This window comes from Cygnus olor, chromosome 11 (assembly GCF_009769625.2).
Source record: "Cygnus olor isolate bCygOlo1 chromosome 11, bCygOlo1.pri.v2, whole genome shotgun sequence".
NCBI lineage: Eukaryota > Metazoa > Chordata > Aves > Anseriformes > Anatidae > Cygnus > Cygnus olor.
In genome coordinates, this window is record NC_049179.1 from 8,682,169 (window position 1) to 8,694,559 (window position 12,391).

The 12,391-nt window shown below is 40.5% G+C and overlaps 1 protein-coding gene across 1 annotated transcript in view; it reads right to left on the reverse strand.

Moving 5' to 3' along the window:
• PEAK1 (pseudopodium enriched atypical kinase 1) overlaps positions 1-12,391 on the reverse strand; it is a 117,910-nt gene that overhangs the window by 91,683 nt on the left and 13,836 nt on the right. Inside the window, 1 exon segment of the mRNA XM_040570640.1 lies at positions 3,885-4,116. The gene's annotated coding sequence lies outside the window, so the exon portion shown is untranslated.

Genomic DNA, 12,391 nt, shown 5'->3' on the forward strand with positions numbered 1-12,391 from the left:
GTGTGACTTGCAGGATGGGGAGGACAGCAGTTGATGGCAATGAAAAATGCAGATGGACACAGTCCACAGGAGAACTTTTGACTAAGAGTATATCACAAGGAAGAAAAAAATAAATCATCTTGAAGGGCAACTACAACAGTGGGGAAAACGTATTGCACTTCAGAAGGTAAAATTTATTTCACAATGAGGTTCATTAAAACAAACTATTCACTGCTAAAATTTTATCATCCACTCAAGACCCATAAGATACCTTTTCTCGAAGGGGTTGGAGAAGAAAAACTGTGTTAATAAGAAAAGATGAACTACAGGTTGCACATTTAACATTTTTGATGTGTCTTCATATTAATCCCCAGTGAAAAACACCTACCGACACTGAAGAGGACAAAACAGGGTTCTGCACACTCCAACTGTAAAAACTTCATTGCACAAGGAACAGTAAGTAAGGACTTGAACAAGAAACAAAAGGATACAGCCTTTTAATGTCCCTTTTCTACTGTGACACTTTTTATGAGCCACACACAGAACAAAATACATATTACTCTAACCCCAAAAGTACTAGTTAGTTGATGGAGCAAGAGCTAAGTACACCAATAATACCAGTTATTTCGCACAGCAAGGGAATGCTGAGACCTGAGTAGCCTGTGGCAAGATGAAATGCCAACAGTGGAAACAGCAGAGCCAGATCCACACTGTGCCAATCCAGCCTAAGCAGCACTTTCATAAGCAATGAGGGACAGAACCCAAAGTGAGCTTTAAAAATTGGTCTTCAAAGACATGCAAACGAGGAAACATTCTTGTAGCTCTTGGAGCAGTGCAACTTACACTCACGATCTTGTTACCTCCTGCCTCATGCCCTCCTTAAGATACCTCAGCACCTGCTTCACAACTGGGATACAACACCTGCTGCTTGGGTATGGGTGGGAAAAAGGAGAGAATTAGTGGCACCCTTCACGTTCTCATCTTCAGTATCTTTCCCCTCACTAGAAGACTGCAGGCACTGAGGACCCAGGCCTTTAAAATGAACCTCCAAAACTGAACGAAACACAAGTGAAGAATCTAGAACGACCAATTAGATATGGTGATGACCAAATAGAGCCATGAGGAAAAAAAAATTCACCAAGTCCATCTCTGTTCAGCTGAACTTGTGGGAAAACGGAAAATGACATTTAAAGTCATCAGTATATGGACACAGGACTATAGGGACAACCCACTTTTATTTTACGCATATGTAACAACCCAGGAAGGAAACAAGAAAAATGGAAAGTTACCAAAACACAACAACTATTGCAATGTATTATGTCTACAGGTATTCATAATCATAGCCTACTTTATTTTGTTAATATGTAGTGAATATATTTGGCACATCAAAATGAAATTGCTAAATAATCCTGCCTAAATGTTTTGCAGATAAAACTCCTTGTGACAACCTATCAGTAAGTGGACAGACTTTTATTCTGATTTTAATTTTTAATGCAAACCCAGCAAGACCAGCCAACCAACCATCAACTCCGACTATTCGAAATACTAAAAAGACGATCAAAATTATCTAAAGGACAGCATAGCTGGAGACAGGGAGACACCATTTGAAGACAGAGAATATAGTCAGTTTATTTGACAACTTTGCTTTTGTTTCTTATACACAGTAGATAAATACAAGTGTGAAGGTACTCCAACAAGCAGTTTCCTTAGCTCATAAAAAAACACATTTTGTCATACTCCTATTGTGTGAAGATAAAGCTCCTAAAATTGTGAATAATAGCATTATTATTCCACCTACTAACCCACCATACTAACCCACCCAAAGCCTAAACAAAAATGAGTTTTCCAGAACTGGAACACCACCTGCAAGATACTTGGAAAACAAATTCTGCTCGCATTTTCCAGCATTAAAAAGCAGTTGTTTTTTCTTGCATTAACACCACTTGGTTATGAAACGACAAATTTAGCCTCTGTGCAAAGAAAGGAGTGAACATAATGGCTCCCTTAAGGCACAACATTGAGGTAGGAGGGATGTTAGCTCAATTTCTTTTTCAAATGCTGTAGAGAAGGATGACAGAAAGAAACAGCTTCCAGTTGTCATGCTTCTCATCTGCCTGGTCTATGGCTTCCCTCCAGATTTCTCTAATAAGCTCTATTACAGCACAACCCTTCACTGTCCTTCTAATATGCATGCTGCAGCCTGTGTGGTCTAGTTAGACTAGTTCACGGGAAGCATTTGGGGTTTTGAATTATTTTTTTTAAAACCTGGGATAGCAAAAGAAGGTCATTTCATTTAACGAACCCACAGGAATCGCATAATATTTCAAATATTTCTATTTGTGTGTGAAGATAGACATTTGTGCGGGATGTGGTAGGGAAATTTTGGTTTTGTATATTAGTTTATTTTGGGCAGAGGAAGATTGCTAGTTTCCTACTAGTGTTTTTGCTAGATTATTTTGCAAAACTGCCTATAGGATTGATTGCCTGTTAAAATTCGAAATTTAACTCGAGGAATTCATGAAACAGAAATCAGACAACACTGTAACTAGTCAATAGTAAAAATTAACAAAAGGGGAAATAAATCTGCATTGTTTAGGGATAGGAAAGTAACAAATAAACCCCACTGGTATATTTCAATAGAAGAGCGACCTTTACAGAAACAGACTGCATTCAAGTATACAGGGAAGCAGGAGGAAAAACAGGAAGAGGCATAAATAAAGGATAGAGGAATGAACAGAATGAAGATTGATTGGGTAACACAACTAATGCAAAGTGGACCATCTTGGGAAGATCTGATCTTGCATGCTACAAATTCTTCAGCAGAGGACAGATAACAACAGTCCCGCAACTTGAAATTCAAAGCATGCTGTTTCACTAGGCAGAAACATTGAAAGTAACTTAGTTTTAACCACATCCTAGATTTCAACACAAATGCCACGTTTAGCCTACAAATGTTTCCTTGTATTTTTAAGCAATAAATTACTGGCCTAAGGTCTCCAACTTTTTCTCTCAATCCAGATAAAAGCTTCAGAGATGTATGTGCATCGCCGGACAGTACAGGTAAATCGTATTTTCTCCTGTGGCAGACTCAACCTAGAACATTTTCATCTCCCCACCCAGCCCTCCCAAACCCTGCTGCTGCCACTCCATGGATTTGTTGTTCCTTCAGGCCTGCTGACACAAGCAATTGTGAGGCGAAGCTGTAAAATGGGCTGTTTAAACACCTTTGAACTTATTCTGTCCCTACTCCAACCCTCCCCATCCCAGGTACTAAGCCCACAACATTTCAATGACCTGCTCTCCACTATGAATTTATTTGAGCACAAACGAGTAGGGTAACAAATTGCAATATGCTGACGGGAATGCCACGATGGCTCAGGAAACTAAAAGAACATATCCCTAACTCATTCTCACCATCACTCAGCCACCTTTGTGGTGCTGACCACCTCCTGCAGGGCTACAGTTTTAACTGATTTGGGTAAACAGTAACTGAGCAAAAAAAAAGCTCCACACCCCTCATCCCTAGCTTTTCTCAGATCCATTTCTTGACAGCTATACCAACAGGCTAGCATGCACAGAGTAAAACCAAGAGACTAGGGGCAGGAGTGTGGGGCAGCTGCTTAAGATGGCTTAGGCAATGCCTCTGCCAAAACACTAACTGGAGACTGACGGTGCGGATTCAGGTTACAATTAAAGGATTACACAGCGAGCTATGGCCAAAAAGGATGGTGCCACTTCCTTCTCACCTGGCCCTGAAGCAAGTTCTCACACCTTCTCACATGCTTCACTCCTAGTACTCGTCTGACTAGCATGAGATCTTTCAGGGAGCAAAAGAAACGTAAACCATTAAAGAAAAATCCATCTAAAGAAAAATCCATCGTAGTTGAGCAGAATCAGCAGCTTACCGTTACTGACTGGGATGCTGCACAGGTCTCTGCCCCCACCACGTTCATGGTGCCCAGGTCTGATTGCTTCCTTTGTGCTGGTTCCGATGTTTACGAGCAGGACTCCTCACTGAGTTGCCAACTTACTGCTAAAACCTTTGCTTCTTCACTGGATGAACTTCTGTTCCTTTAGCAAGTCGAATCGAGTTCAGTGGAGTGCCCACAGGTGATGGTGAGAAGCAGAAGCATACAGCTGGGGAGAGGAGGGAAGATGGAAGGAAGAATTAATTTCTGGATTAATTTAGGCACTGTTTCATGCTACAACTGAAACAGGAAAGGAAATAAAATCTATAAAGAGAAAATACTGCTGCAGGGTAATTAAGACCTAGGAGTAAACATGCCAAATGGTGTTTGCCACATGACAACAAACAAATGTGAATCAGAATGTGAATCAGTACTTGAGCAGAGGAAGGAATGTTTTCTCTGCCATTCAGGAAGCATTTCAATTGTTTCAAAAAGGTGTGAGTCATTAACTCCCGCATGTATAAATGAGACATCCAAAGCTATAAATACCTGACATACTTAAAGGGCTCTTTGGAACGGAACAATGGAAACCTATATGTACTTTTTCAAAATAACAGAAGCATGAAAACCATGCATCATTTCACAGATTTTGATTTGTTGTCTTCAGACTCTTCTGAATTGGATTACCCAAGCATGAAGAGCTATAACCTTCAAAGGACCCGTTTCCTTGCTTCTGACACTAAGGGTAGCTAAGCAGCTATCCAAACATGAGAGGCGCACAGGACTTGATCGTATGCTAATTCCATGCAACATTTTTGTATGTCTGAATTCACAGCTTATCATAGCCATTAAGTGAAGGTACCTTTCTGAGAGCGTCCGTGAATCTCACTGGCAACAGGTAGCATCATAAAAACAATCCTCCTCCTCATTCTCTTTGATTTCATGTCTGCTTATTGGAGCTCAGCACCAAGGCAGTATGAGAATTTTATTTACCTGCACCATCGATTTTTATGACAACTGGAGGATTCTCTGGGCTATAACACACTCACATCATTCTTAATCTGTTTCTACCTCCTAATAGATTTTATTCCTTTTAAATACAGCTTAAAAGGCTGGTCTGACGTCAGCATAGGGAGTTTTCATTCTCACGTTAAAACCACTACCATATCACAGATTATCAGTGCATTAGGGTTATCGAGACCTGGCAAAGGGCATGGTTCCAAACCTAGGTGCAGCCAGCCTGTTGCCTAAAGCCAAATATTACCGTAATAAAGTATAGACCCTATTCCTTCAGATACACAGTTTTAATGTTTTTCCCTATGAAAGTCACCTAGTTGAGATGCCATTTGATTCCTATACAACCCTTCTAGAAAAAAGTATGTTTTCCCCACATACTGTGTTTTTCAAAATAATTTTTGCAACACCTTCTACCTTTGCTAAAAGACACTACAAAGGATGCTGGCGGACTACCCAATATCTTGCTACAGGTGCCTTGCAGAAGAGGATACATAAAATACCTTCAGTGTTCAGGTTAACCCAGGCGTACGTTACTCTGGTGAGACTGACAAACTCCTAGGAAAAGTGATTGCACAACAGGAAGGAGGGGGAAAGAGGGGGCTTAAGAGCTTGGGCAGGCATTGAGACTCCTTCATCTACCCCATCCTCAACTCTCAGAATACAAATGCACAAAAGGAATACAAAAACTATGCATGGCTTTGTGTAAGCATATGGAAATTTTGATTTTACTGTATCAGACATTTAATTATACTTTTATACCATCAGTGATATCCTTTCTTAATTCAGACCTCTAAAAATTCTTATTTATAAAACTCCTTAGAACTATACTTATTTTCCTTAATAAATAGACTTATGCAATAAATACTTTATGAAAAACCTTCCCCCTCTACATCTATTTATTTTGTCTCAGAGATTGATTAGATATCATTGTAAGCTAGAACTATATGAATTGATTTGTACAGTCTTTGTGCTTTTGATGGAAGAGGTTTTCAAATGTAAAAGCCTGACTGTCGAGACTAATGTTGCATTTAAAGCACTGTAGTCATCACACACAGTTTCACTAGTTGGGAACACAGCAGAGTATAAGGAAATTCCCCTTCCTTTGCTAACAAGTTGCACTAAGATCTCAATCAGCGCAGGCTGCAGTCTTCTCAGAAAGTGAGTGACTTTCTACAGGCTTGGTAAAAAAAAAAGTCAGTTTTAAAAACCTAGCAAGCTGAAACATAAATATTCAAACTTACTGCTTCAGAGCCAGTAACTCAAGCAACATTGCCAAGTTCATTACTGAAAATCTCTGCAGCTAGAGCTGCCCAGACTGCGATGCAATAACACAAAGAACCTTGCAACTACAGCTGGGTTATCTATCCCAGTGATGTATTTGTACAGAGTCACCGGGATAATGCTAACAATTTGTTCAAGTACAAAATGTTTAGAGAACATTCAACTAGCCCCTACTTTGCCATTTATGAATCTTACCTTGCCTACCATCCCTGGAAGCTGAACAAACTGGTACCGTACTGAGACCTGATGCAGTTTCCTTTGCAAAAGCGTCTGAAGGACAGTAAGGCTGTTGCCGTGAAGCCAAGAGCTAAATTTGCTGCACATTTCATACAGTGGTTCTCTAATGTGGCACCAATAAGAAAAAAGTTAGTTTGTCTCCCTTCCAAGAATCTCAGGTAATGGCAGGGCTTTCCACACTGGAATCACAAATCACTTAACGCCGTGCAATTTAGAAAGAATCCAGAGGATGCAGGTTTTCCACAGCAGCGCCCCGGCAGGCTGCAGAGCCAGCTAGCAATCTCCTACCATCTCCTTGAATGCACATCTTGGACTAAAATGCACAAAGTGGAAAACTTAAACAAGCAATGAACCATTCATACACGTAGAAGCTCATCTAAATGTCTAAAAACCTCTTAAGAAGCCTCATTGAAATGATGTCAACACACTGAAGCAATTCTCGGAACAAACACCTCCCAAACCTGTCACCGTGCCGTCCCTCCCGCCTCCCTCCGGTGAGGCTGCATTTATCATCTTCGGCTCACTTTCACACACATGGGAGAATTTGTTTACCAACTAGCAAGCTCAAATTAGACACGCATCAAATTGAAGCAACCTCACCCAGGTGAATGCTACAAATCCCCCTGCCTTCACCAGTACTTTATTAAGAGCTAGCTTCACATTTTCTTACCATTAAGAAACAGCCTGCTTTATTCCGACAGCCATCCGAACCGGACACAGCTTGCAGCCCTATCATTACATCTGCTTCCACCCTTTCAAATGGAATGCTTAATGAGTGAGGTTTTTCTAAAAGATGATTTTTGAGTCATGGATGGAGCAGGAACTGCCTCACTGTCCATACAGGGCTTGCCCACAACAAAACAGCTTGCTCCTAGGGACCAAAAAATCGTCAACTGGATGTAAACCAACCTCAGAGAGTAACTGCAGAGAGGGCCAGCCTTCTCCTTCGTATTATTTTCATATTTCTCCTGCAGAGTTGTGATTTTTCCTTTAAGAAAGGATGGTTAGTGTTCTCTTAAAGGGTACATCTTGATCAGCTGGGGAAGTGTGGGTCTTACCTGCCTTTCCACCACAAAACACAGCAACTTTTAAAGTGCTACCGTACAAACCATACTCGCAACTGAGCTATTTCTAGTGAGCTATTGCCCAGTCAACTTCATTTTCCAAATTTATTTTTGATTATGTTTAATAGCATACAAAACCCCTGATTTTAGAAGGAAATTACTCGACTTGAGTGTAACTATAACCACACAACCGGGATAACTACTTCTATGAGTCAGACCTCCAAAAATTTTCCTGTTTTTCAGTTTTTTGAAAGATCACTTTAGAACCAAAAGTATAATACTTACGCAGTACACAGTTGTTAATCCAATATGTTCCATTACACAGAAAATACTAAAATTTGAGTCTTTGAAGCTCACTTAACAAATCATCCAAAACAGTATTTGTTGTAATTGCAAACCTTAAAGGAACAGAAAAGCAGAGCTTCTAGAAAAAAAGCTGATTAAAAGTAAATTAAAACATATTAAGCGATAAACAGAACACCAGAAAACTCATGTGCCAAATCTCACAATGTATAAGCATTCCAGTGAAGTGGAGAGAGAAATGCGAAATTAATTTTGCATTTATGTACTTGATTTTGCCACCAACAGTATTTTAACAACGGGCTTCTGTTTGAGCTTTGCCCAGCTTGCTTGGGGCCTCATCCACTCATGTTCTGAACATCTCCACAGACAGAAGTGCCACTACTTCCCTCCAGGGCCCCTGTTCCAACATCCAACCATCGTCACAATGAAGCCTTTTCCCCTTGTATTGCAAGCTAATTTCTCCCTTGTTTACAATCTATGTTTGCTACTTCTTGTGCTCTCACTTCTGAGCAGCTTGACTTCATCTTCTCTACAACCTCCCACGAAGGAGCTGTGGACAGGAGCAAGATCCCTCTTCCACCTTCTCCTTGGTGGGTTGAGCCAGAGTCTGGCAGCTTCCATCCCGCAAAAGCAGAGCCCGGATGCAGCTGCGGCCACGATCCAGGCCTTGTCTGAGTGCCAAAACAGGAGGCCAAATGTATTTCTTGGGCTGCTTTCTCCTTACTGCTAGCAGAGATCAACTGGGAATGCTGTCTACTTGAGCATAACACTACTGAAGATAGTTATTTATCATATAATATTATTTTACTATTAATTCATAACTCACTCTCCAAAGTTTTATGAACACATAATTAGGGCTAGTTAGAAACAAGCCTTGCCTTTCAAACTTAACTTTAGTCCCCCAGGCTCGTTGGGTATATGTTACAGGCATTACAGCAAGGGTCTGGTACTACGTCTAGCACAGCCCAAACACACCACAATTGCAGTCTCCATATAAACAAACCCAGACAACATACTATAGGTTTGGCTATGCTTTGCAGCCATTTGCACAACACTGGTTCTGTCAGCATTCAGCAAAGGTGCAAGGATTACTTGCAGTAGCTTGCCACAGTTTTCTCTGAGAGAGGCAGGGGTGAACCTAAGACATGTTGTACCTGAGAACTATTAAACTGCCTGGGCAGACAGAAGGGCATGACAGCATTCTTCCTGTGGGAACATATATGAATTTGACATGCATTGCTGGCAGTGCAAAAACAAACAAAAAAAAAAAACGCTTTTTGTCCATGGGGACAGCCCCAAACAAGAGGCAATACCACCTGGTAGCTCAGTTTATGCAGGACGAGCATAGCATCAAACAGCAGCAGCACACCAGTTGCTGTTCACACAGTCCAACAACTTCTGTCTTCAAGAAGCGAGTTCGTAGATTTCCCTGCTGCACCTGCAAATTGCATTCCCAAATTCCCAGTCACCTGAAGGGTGAAACTTACACATCACTCAGGAGCAGGCTGAAGGTAACAGGCAAGAAACAAAAACTTGCTCTTGTCAGATCAGTGATGTATCAAGCTACTGCCTCTCAGCAAGCAGATGCTGAATGACTGCAAGCTCATTGCAGTGCAAAGTAAAGCCAGTTAGGTTTACAATGTTCAAATCGCTAACGGTGATGTCAGCTCATCTGTTTCATTCCATACTCACAGTGACTAAGAGGTACTGCAGCTCAGCTCTGCATCCAAACAGGAGTTGGACTCGATGATCCTTATGTGTCCCTTCCAACTCGGGATATTCTATGATCTCAAACACAGGGGCAGCAACCTGTGGATGATATTCCCCTTCCTGTGCTCCAGCAGGACCTAAGAAGTTCACCTGTCCGCACCCAGACAGCAGAACCGAACTGAGAGTGGCTGGAAAGAGTAAGAGCTTCATAAATACCCAAACCCACAATCGAAGTCCACATCTATTACATATTATGAAAAAAAACTTTCTCGGCTACCCTTTATCTTCAGGTAGTAAACGGCCTCATTTTTAGAAATAGCAGTGATAATGAGACACACACAATGGTCAGCAAGAGCCACCACAGACAAGTAAGATTTTTGGGAACACATCAGTGCCTCAGGCTCTCAGCTTTACCCCATCCCATTTTCTCTTTGATCTCAGCAAATTATTCATCTTATTAGTTCAAGCTTTTATCTTTTGATCAAGCTTTTGTAATATGTTATTTGGAAATGAGTTTCTTAGAGGGACAAGTGCTGTCAGATGGTAACCCGTATCAGATCAACCCCAACAAAGCGGTATCAGCTTAGGACAAGTTACAGCCAGAGTTAGAGCTTCAGAGTGTACGTGCAAAGTATTATTTTCTAAAAACCACAGTGTTGACATTACAAGGGAAGAAAAGCAAGGAAAGATCGTATCTTCTGAGCCCTCGATCAAATTACTTCATATTTCACCCACTAAACCTAGCCTCTGGTTCCCATAAGAGACAGCAATCTGAGACAGAACAAGCTCGTGGATTTTAGAGCATTAAGGGAGAAAAGGGAACTAACTGCAACACTGCAACTAAATCTCCAGAGGATGTAGAAGCATTCAAAGATTTTTTAAATAACTTCATGGGATTACTTTAAGTAACTTCATGGAAATTTCCAGATATAAAATAGGCGTCAAAATGAAATTATCTATGATCCGAGTAAGACAGACAAACTGGAGCACAGAACTATGTAGTGCCTGCAACTTCCTGAGGTTTCACTCCAACTTTTTTCAAAGTAACTGTTAAAGATATTAGATGCCAGTATTTCTAAGATGTTATCTGATAATTCTTAATTTACCCTAGCTTTTTGTCTTTGAAGCAATTCGGCTTCAGTCTCAGTGTCTAATTTCCATTTTACACATCCTATAATTGTGTTTGTCCTTTTGTCCTTTAAAGCTGACTTCTAAAAGATTCCCATCATTAACACATTTACAAAGAGCAAGCAAACTTGCTCCTTTTCTAGGTCCTTTAGTTGAGATAAAATTATTATTTTTCTTACATGCTTTGAAAAGTTGGAAATTGCTTTAAATGGTTCTTTTACGACAAGCCGACAAGTCGTGGGCTTGGACCCATCTCTGTTCTGGAAGGGACATATGCTCTGCAGAGGCTTCGGATCCTTAACCTGTAAACTAACCGGATGCATGAACTACTGCTCACTTCATCTTCTGGCAGGTCCTGGCTATTTTTGGCCTTACTTTAATTGTTCAGACTTCCCTTAGTATATTTGGAAACTATTCCTCTCGGCTCAAAAATCTTACACGGGGATTCTAGAATTCCTTACTAAGATCTCTAAACATTTTACTTCAGTCCGTTTACTTTTTCCCCCACTTCTTAAATTTATATTTTTCCCTTCTTATTTTCTTAACAGGCAATACATGGTCTTTTCTATCTTACAAAATGGACACTCTAACACTTTTTAACCTGCAAAACTAAAATCTTAAGATAAAAAAAAGAAAAATATAACTCAACACGAACTGAGCTGTGCTTATTTCATGATGCAGACTCTTTTCTGCACATGAAAGTATAAATAGTATCCACAGCTGTGAAATTTATCCTTGGTCATTAAATGTCTGCACAATCTTACAATTTCTAAAAGCGTCTGCATTGCCTACCAATGTGCTGCATTAATATAAACAGCACATGAACAGCCAGAGAGGGTTTAAAACAGAAGCCCTAAGCAGCAGTTAACTAAACTTGAAAGAGTCACCTTCAGATTCAAAAAGAACCATGAGCTTGCAACTGCTTTGCAGTTGATAAATTTGCCAAGAACACTTTCTAATGTTTTCATCCCACAATCCCGAATTCCTGGTTTATACATTGTGAGAATAACAAAAGCTTGTTTGAAAACCATGGAGCCAAACCACCTCCTGTGTACTCTGACTCTTCAGGGTGCTTGTGTACTGGAAATACTCGGCGTCCTGCAGAAAGTTCGAGAATTGTCTCGTTTGCCCGAAGCACCCATCGCCCTCCTGGTAGAAGGGATGAGGGAACAATAACCTGGAAAGCCTGCCAGATCCCAGCACAGCATCAGCCTAACATCTGGGCACAGCAGCACAACTGAACAAGTTTGGCATATAGGCTGGATTACCAAAACCAACCCAAAACACACAAAGTGCTTACAGCACTCTGCAGAGGATCAAGCAGAACGGAAGCAAGCTGTGTATTGTATCTTATCTCCATTTTAAGAATCAGCAAATTTGTTAACCTCTTTGTCTCTCAGTTTCCAAGGTTACAAGAGAGGCACGACAAAGGCAGGAAGAAAACCTAGATACCTTCTGGCTTCCAAGTTTTTTTTTTCTTTTGCTGTTCAGCCATCTTATCTTCCCAAATTGCAGGCTTCACTCTTAAGAGTAATTGATATGCTTAAATAACTCTATGCAGTCTGTTTTTTTTTTTTTTTTTGGAAGGGGGTGTGTGATTCTAATCAGTTTTCCTTCTTGCAAATTTGGAGGATTGTTTGGTGATTAAATCTGATCGCTTCTTGTTTAAATCTACTTGGAAATAATCAAGGAAACAATACCCCCACCAGTTCTAGCTGAGGAAAGGACACATACCTATAAAACAAAGTTAAACCAAACTATTTT